Below are 7,349 nucleotides of genomic sequence, written 5' to 3'. Positions count from 1 at the left end.
CTTTTCGTATACATGATCTACCACTTTGCACATGTAATCATGTAGGTCATACACATTCTAAAAGTAAGGTAACCACCCAATAAATTAATGTTTTCGTGGAGAACTTGTTCACAAACTAGATTAATGAACAAGCAAAAACTTTATCACTCATAAATTTTTTGACCATTCTTATACCTTGTATGAACAATGAGAAGATAACTTTGGTTATTTTATCCTGAATAGACTACTTATTTGACATAGATCATAGATAGGGCCCTATATATGCCATGTAATTTAGACTAGTTATTTTACATAGATAATGGGATAGTATGTATGCCCAAACAATATGTGTGTATTGTGCACATATCTATCAAACCTGTCATGCATGTATCTCATTTCGAATGGGCTCTGTCTTTCGTTGAATCTCTATATGCCTAACCCCGCCATACTTTGAAGAATCCTTCACATGTTTTTTTCACACAATAATACTATTTTCCATTAGCAAAAATGTGTCAACGGTAATTATAACTTTTGGGTCTTATTGGAAGCCCTTAAATATAAGGTCCTATGCCATGATCTATGCAATTTGAAAACATCCCTAAATTTGTCAAACTGGGCGTTCGTTCATAAGAAAGCCACTAACCCCACGATAAAACAAGCGGACCTACCCCAACAAGTCACACCCTGGATAGAGCATCTTTCTCAATGCTGGGGCACTCAAGATTCGACGTCAAATTGGTCTCGCCCTATACCTCTAAAGTGTGGAAGGCCAAGGCCATGCCATGCCTTAAGGTCAACGTCTTTTTATGGAGGGTGCTACCTCAGAAGCTAGCTACCCATGATAGGCTTGCTAAATGGACTCATGTTTCTCACTTATGTCTGCTCTGCAAGATGCACAAGGAATCATCTTTTAATCTTTTATGGGCCTGCCCCCATGTTCAAACTCTATGGAATGGAGTTGAACGATGGTTTATGATGGACGATGGCTCATGATGGTGGGCACACAAGACCAATTTACATGGAAGCAAGCTCTCCTAGGGGAAAGCAGGAATCTAAAACCGGCCCCTCATGAGCATCTAGCCCTAGATCTGTTTCCACATCTTGAACCAGTTGTGACGTATTCATAATTAGATAGTGTTTAAGTAGTGCCCCACCAGCACCTTCTACCCGATGTGGCAGTTAGATCATTTTTTGTCTGAACTTAGAATCCTCACTAGCCCCTTTAGCTCGGATATGTTGGATGGTGTCAAGAAATTGCTATTATCTTTCCTTCATTAAAAAAAAGGCTCCCTATGGGGCCAGACTCTAAATGTGCTATCTATTACACAATCAAATGTCGTTATATTGAGACTTTTAGCAAGATAATGCCAAAAGAAATGCCCCCCTTTTCACAATCATTTAGCCTTCTTTAGGCATTTTTTGGCAAATGCTACATGCACATACATGTAAAGGTTGGATACCCCGGACTTGTATGCAATGATCCCAATAGATGGATTTATGTATGGACTTTAGTGATAGTAGCAATGCTCACATAACCCAGTATGTAGCATAATTTTCTTTGCTGAAATTTAGAAATCTCGGTTGAAATTCAACATTGCCTTTAATTTTAAGGGTTGAAATCTGTACATTTTAGTTGTAAATCCCCTCATTTGTACGATTTCTAGTGATTTTCAAGCTTGAATCCTAGTTAAGCCTAATAATTTTAAGGGTTGAAAAAAACACTTTTTTCAAGCATTGGACATCAGAGTTGCCTAGAATGCAAGATTAGCTACTCCATTGGAGTTAGAGCACTTGAGGTAGAGTAAAGGGGCCATGTTTGTTACATTTAAAGAAAATTGCATTGCAAACAACATTGTTCGCATGGCTTGGGTGGGACTAAGCATTTCTTTTAGTCAAGGGAGACTTTGTATTAAATATGTCTGACACCTTGTGACACCTTGTAGGCTTGTTGTGAATGCTCACATGGGAACACTAGGTTAACTCCTAGAATTTATGTAGTGCTTAATTCTTGGCTTTCTGCCTTGAGAGGAATTTGAAGTTAATGGGGGATGAATTGGGATAGCAACATGCGTAGCCAATATAACCTGCTGTTTATTGTCACTTGGTTTATGAATAGAAATTGGAAACCATATAACATAGGTTCATCCGTGTATATGTACATTTGATTTTATTTCAATATGGGATAATGCACATGGAATAAATTAATCTTTTCTGTAAGTTCGCGAGCATCCAACCATATTAATTCTACCGCAATTATGTTAAAGTTTCCTATTAGACAATTTCTCTAACCAGCTGCCATGGGATAGATCATAGCATTCACACCTCAACAAAACCCTAGTGGCATGGGGACTTCAGCAAACCCATTATTTCCCAGAGATCCTAACTTCAGAGATCACTGTGGGCGGAAGTGGTCAAAGAACCAATGTCTGGTGTAGTTTCTCGACTTAACATGTATATTGCAATTATTTTCGAGGGGCAAAAATTATACATTTTAGTTATAATCCAAGACATTTATCTAATTTTTAGTGCAAGTCCTTGTCGCCTTTATTTTGATTGGTTGGAAAAATAACATTTTTTTTAGAGCATTAGTGGAAACAAGGAAGCTCATGTTGCACGTTGGGCATATCACATAAATGATCGATGAGAACATGATGCTCTAACTACCTTGTATGATGACATTCCTAATTACATCTATGGCATGCCTTTCTCATGCTGGTGTGATACCAAGGTGACATGTTTTTTCTTTTTTCTTTTTTCTGTTTTGAATTATAGGTTGAGAAATTCAATCAGGTAACATGGTACTGTTTTATCACTCAATGAATACAGGACCTTGAAGATTTACAAAAAGCACTTTCTTGAGCATCTTCCATGCATGATAGTACAAATGAGGTGCAAGAAGCAACCAAGCACATTCCAAGGGACTAAATTATCAACTGGTGTTAATGCAAAAGCAAACAATGACAGTGTGCCATCAAATTGCAAGCCTTCGTCTCCACGTTCATCTATTTCTCATAGCTTCTCTGATCCTGCACGCGTTTCCATATCCATATCTCAAAATAGTCTAGAAAATAACGAAATCACTGATTCGGACTTGTTCAGCATTGCAATTGGGAAGCACCCTTTATCATGGTTTCATCGCCAAAATGTTGAGTACGGCGGCTCTGAAATGCCTGCTTCTGCTGACGGGAAAGTTATGGAGAATGCGGCTTCCGTTGAGTTAAAAGGAAATGGCCAGGAAACTTGGGTTGCAAGGCTGCCCAGCTTGACATTAAGTAGAGGAGACGATGTTTTACAGGCAACCTATTCTGATATGGCTTTAATTAATGGTATGTGCTCCTACAAATCAATGCTAACTAGTTGAAATCCATATTAATGTAATTGGGTAAAGAGCAATATGGTTATAGAGATGCAATAAATAAGTCTGAGTGAGAAAATTGTTAAATTGACCTTTATTTTAATGTCGGCAGCAGCTGGTGGTCTGGCCACCATCACATTAGCAAGGAGGGACTCGATTTGTTTGGATTCAAGCCAGGTGACCGAGAGTACTCCAAGGGAGAGCTCATTTTCGGCACTACATGTCCTCAATTCTCCCATGGATTGCTTGCTCAAAACTGGGCCGGACATCAGTACACAGCCATAACAATCCCGATCCCTTCTCGTCCACCACCACCCCCTCTGCATCAAGAACCTCATCCGGCCGTTCAGTGGCATACAACAGCTCAGACTATCACGGCTCTGCTTCATCTAATTACTCCTTAGAGACCTCCCATCTATTTAATCTCCTTGATTCTAATCTCAAAGAACTTGTAGTCGATATTTCTTCAGCAACTAAGCATGACGTAGTAGGCAACCTTTCTTTCCAAAATAATGCAGTATCAAAATACGCTATGGACATACAAGAGAATGTGAAGGTTGTCTCTGTACAGCCTAGGGGAAATAGCGCTTCGCATTTTCTGAGGACCCTTCTGGACTCAGAAGGGCTTGCCTTTAACGATCAATATGATCTGTTTTCTCAACAACGGTAGCAGACTGCAGTAGTAGCAAGTGGTTTAGGGAATCTCTATCCGGAGCAGGCAGCTATGGATAATGTAGACGAGATGATAGGATCAAAAGAGGAGCAAGCCGTGACCAAAATGATGCAGGGGACAATTCTGAATATTGTAGATTATACCAGCACAAGCGTCTCACTAAAACATCCTGCAGAGCAAGGCGTTCCAGTAATGACAGCATCTTTATACACACCCATGCTTTCAATGGAGAGAGTTTTTACCCAAGTAAAAACAGTGAAAGGATCCTTAACTCAGGCCCTTTCCTCTGTTCTGTTTGTAAACAAGTATCCCCCGACTTCGGCAAGCGGCCAATAAGGTTCAGTTATGCACAGCTTCAGTTTGTAACTGACAACTTTTCAAGTGATAACATACTTGGAGAAGATGAGTTTGGGTTGGTGTACAAGGGATTGTTGAAGCAAGGGCAATGCATAGCTATAAAGCAGATCAAGCATATCTCAAGTTCACAATCAGGAGAGATCAACGTGCACGATTGCCCCGTTGAGGTCGAGCTTCTGGCACCGGAATTTGGTCATGCTGCTCGGATATTGTGATGAAATGAACCACTGCATGCTGGTGTATGAGTATGTCTGCAACAAATCTCTCAATTGGCATCTTTCAAGTGAGCACAATATCGCAGTGGACCTTTTTTTTTCTGAAACTATGTTTGGTTTGCTTAATAGGACGCATCCCTAAATTCATATAGGTATGTGGTGCAGAGGAAAACGACCCAAACGGCTTGGAATGGTGGGTGCGTCAAAAAATTACTGTTGAAACTGCAAGGGGTTTGCACTACCTGCATGAAGAATGCCGTGTAGGCTGCATTGTACATCATGACATTAGAGCTAAAATATCTTTCTTACTCATGACTTTCAACCCATGGTATGTACTTAATCTCTAATTATATATAACTCATCGCACAACTAATTTACAGACTTAGAGTTAATACAACTGGTTTAGTGACTGACAATATGCATGTGCATGTAACTAATGCATGCATGTGCATTAGTTACACGAGGTATTCATAATACCTTAGAAGTCAGCATTCCCCCTTCACATGCATTAGTCACGTAAGTTATTGATAATGCCTTAATTACATTCCCCCTTAGAGCCGTGGGTTTGCTCGGGATATATGTATACTAATTTTGCAAGTATGCATTAGTGTATATACATGAACACAATATACATGAGCATTGTGTTCAGTGCTCACACAGGAAAGTGGCCTTTAGTGTATTTTCAAATGGTTGAAATTCAAAATTTTTTGGGTAAAAATTTAACTTCATCATTTAAAAAAATCTGGCAAAATTTTTTACATATTCAGTTATAAAACCAATTAGTAACAAGACTTTTATTAATAAAAACTGGTTAGGATTCAACTTTTCCCTTTTTAGACCGGTTGAGAACAAGTTTTTTTTGTGAGCACTGATTGTGTTATTACGAATCAACCGGATATTGAATGATGTACAAAATGAATGTCGGAGATGGCACCAGCAAACAACTTCTTTATCTTCGAGTTATGTGAATATTCATTCTGATTCTAATTGCACAGTTGTGTTCACAGGTTGGCAGCTTTGGTCTGGCACTACGGTCACAACGAAGTAAAGATTATTCCATAGACACTCAAGTCGTTGGAACTTCCAGTGGGTAGGCCTTATTAATTAGCACTTCATCCGATGCCGCCCTCTGTTTGAGTTCTCATCATAAGCAATATTTATCTGTTGTTTTCGAACTTGACGGAAGAACGCGCCATGCTATAAGTGTTTGATAATGCTTTGCCCTAATTATATTTGGGTGACTGTATATGATTTGCTAATCATGCATGTGTTTGTGTATTGCATGCAGCAGAATATATCTGGCACCTGAGTGTGCAAACAGCCGCATAGTGTCATGGAAATCGGATGTGTACGCGTTCGGTGTTGTGCTGTTGGAGCTCATAACGGGGCGAAAGGCTATCGACAGCTCTCTTGAGTTTGGGCAACAGAATCTAGTTGAATGGGTTAGTGTGTTGTTAGTCAAAAACAAGCTTTTTTTTAAATAGATTTTTAAACATATTGCAGATACTAGTTTGGGCAACACAATCTAGTTGAATGGATTAGTGTGGTGTTAGTCAAAAACAAGCTTTTTTTTAAATATAGATTTTTAAACATATTGCAGATACTAGTAACGATCCTTGAGAGCTATAATCATCATTTAACATGGATTAATGAATGTCTCACACTGATATCCTATCGACATGCACAGGCACGGCCACTTCTGCTTGAGCGGAAATATCATGAATTGCTAGACACCCGGCTCGAAAATTCACATGATTCTTTCGAATTGGTTTGCATGGTCCGTGCTGCATCACTTTGTGTAACTGACGATTTCTTTTCACACCCACGAATGAGCCAGGTAAATCTGCTTCGCTAATATATTGGTCTACACATATTCTGAACGAGTCCTCATTACCATGGCATCAATCCTGATTATAAAGTGTGTCTTGTTGCATGATGAGCCAGGTACTGCACATCTTGGAGGGTGAAGGCGGCAATGATGACTCGAGCTTTCCTCTTGTAGAGCTTGATGTTTCTGAAAAGCTGTCGGTCGTGCAGGTTGATCTTGGAAGCAGGCGTTCATCACAAATTAAGAAAGAATCAGATCATGTAGCAATTATGCCACACTCAGTACACCAACGGGTCATCAGCAGTAGCAAGCCTAGAAAAAAATCCAAAGGGGCCATGCTCACTTATGATGAAATGCTACAATAAGAATATACTAATAAATGAAACCACAATGCAGATTCTTGTTGATAACATTCAGAATAACCACTGTACATGTGACTTCATATGCTCTTAGAAACCTTAAAATAACCAAGTCTATATATGGGACTTCATGATTTGCTTAGAAAACATTCACATTCCCTACTTTCTCACTAACATTAATGCACCAAAAGTATATGCTATTGGGCTTTCTATACAATCTTTGAATTGCAACAAAAAAAAAAAGAACATTAGGGGAAATTTGGGCTCCAAATGGACCCTTTAAGGGCTTTCTTTCTCTTTCTGGAATCCAAAAAAAAGTACAAAAATAATATTATTATATTAAGTTTCTTTCTCTTCTTTTCGAATCTAATTTTCTTATTTTTTCATATTTTCTAAAGAGATTCAATACTTATTTTATTATAATGTGCTTAAATTCTATGTAACTTCAACCACTGCCAGTGAAAATTCATAAATGTGAAAAGCTAATACTCTATAAAGTAAGAAAACAAGTACGAGAATATTGCTAACATATGTAACTATGCAACTATATTTCTTACATAAGTACAACATAGAATTAGAAGAT

The 7,349-nt window shown here is 38.6% G+C and overlaps 1 pseudogene across 1 annotated transcript; it reads left to right on the top strand.

The window, feature by feature from the left end:
• Nucleotides 1-2,672: 2,672 nt before the first annotated feature.
• On the top strand, nucleotides 2,673-7,105 carry LOC147624899 (uncharacterized; annotated as a pseudogene). The gene is made up of 10 exons (XR_015269014.1): nucleotides 2,673-2,707; nucleotides 2,806-3,305; nucleotides 3,450-3,605; nucleotides 3,853-3,985; nucleotides 4,072-4,647; nucleotides 4,745-4,907; nucleotides 5,587-5,632; nucleotides 5,885-6,021; nucleotides 6,267-6,416; nucleotides 6,524-7,105. The product of XR_015269014.1 is annotated as an uncharacterized LOC147624899 (transcript).
• Nucleotides 7,106-7,349: the final 244 nt, after the last annotated feature.

This window comes from Cibotium barometz, chromosome 24, assembly GCF_041138505.1.
Source record: "Cibotium barometz isolate CiBa-2024 chromosome 24, ASM4113850v1, whole genome shotgun sequence".
NCBI classification, from domain to species: Eukaryota; Viridiplantae; Streptophyta; class Polypodiopsida; order Cyatheales; family Cibotiaceae; genus Cibotium; species Cibotium barometz.
Note: the sequence above shows the minus strand (reverse complement) of the source record. Positions and strands in the feature narration are given on the sequence as shown.